The 649-nt window shown below is 65.3% G+C and overlaps 1 protein-coding gene across 1 annotated transcript in view; it reads left to right on the top strand.

Moving 5' to 3' along the window:
• The window catches only part of Crybb2 (crystallin, beta B2), an 8,635-nt gene that overhangs the window by 7,308 nt on the left and 678 nt on the right, over positions 1 to 649 (top strand). The gene's annotated exons all lie outside the window — the stretch shown is intronic.

The raw sequence follows: 649 nt of genomic DNA, 5'->3' as shown, positions 1-649 counted from the left end.
AGAGCCCCGCGCACGGCTGCGATCACCAGCCACGCGCGCCCCGGAGGCCGGTGGCCTCTCACTGACCGGCCTGTGTCTCTGTCGGCCTGTCCGTCCGTCCGGCCATCCGTGGGGCTGGGCTCCCGGACCCCCACTCAGCAAAGCCCGCGGCCCCCGGCCAGGCTGGGCTCTGGCCAGCACGCGCCCGGCCTGCGCTCACCGCCACCCGCGCGGAACTCCCGACAGCGCGGCCGCTACGTGGAGGCTACACTGGCTTGTGTAGGGACAGGGCGAGAGAAAGTCTGCGCATGCCCACTGCGCGCAGCCACCGTGCTGAGTGGGCCATGATAGCGTCTGCGCATGCCCACTGAGCATAGTCACGGTCCTGAGCCTTCCAGATAGTTTGCGCATGCCCACTGAGCATAGTCACCGTCCTGAGCCTTCCGTGATAGAGTCTGCGCATGCCCACTGAGCATAGTCACGGTCCTGAGCCTTCCAGATAGTTTGCGCATGCCCACTGAGCATAGTCACGGTCCTGAGTCTTCCACGATAGTCTGCGCATGCCCACTGAGCACAGTCACGGTCCTGAGCCTTCCGTGATAGAGTCTGCGCATGCCCACTGAGCATAGTCACGGTCCTGAGCCTTCCGTGATAGAGTCTGCGCATGCCC

This window comes from Dipodomys ordii, unplaced genomic scaffold (genome assembly GCF_000151885.1).
Source record: "Dipodomys ordii isolate 6190 unplaced genomic scaffold, Dord_2.0 Scaffold23, whole genome shotgun sequence".
NCBI lineage: Eukaryota > Metazoa > Chordata > Mammalia > Rodentia > Heteromyidae > Dipodomys > Dipodomys ordii.
Note: the sequence above shows the minus strand (reverse complement) of the source record. Positions and strands in the feature narration are given on the sequence as shown.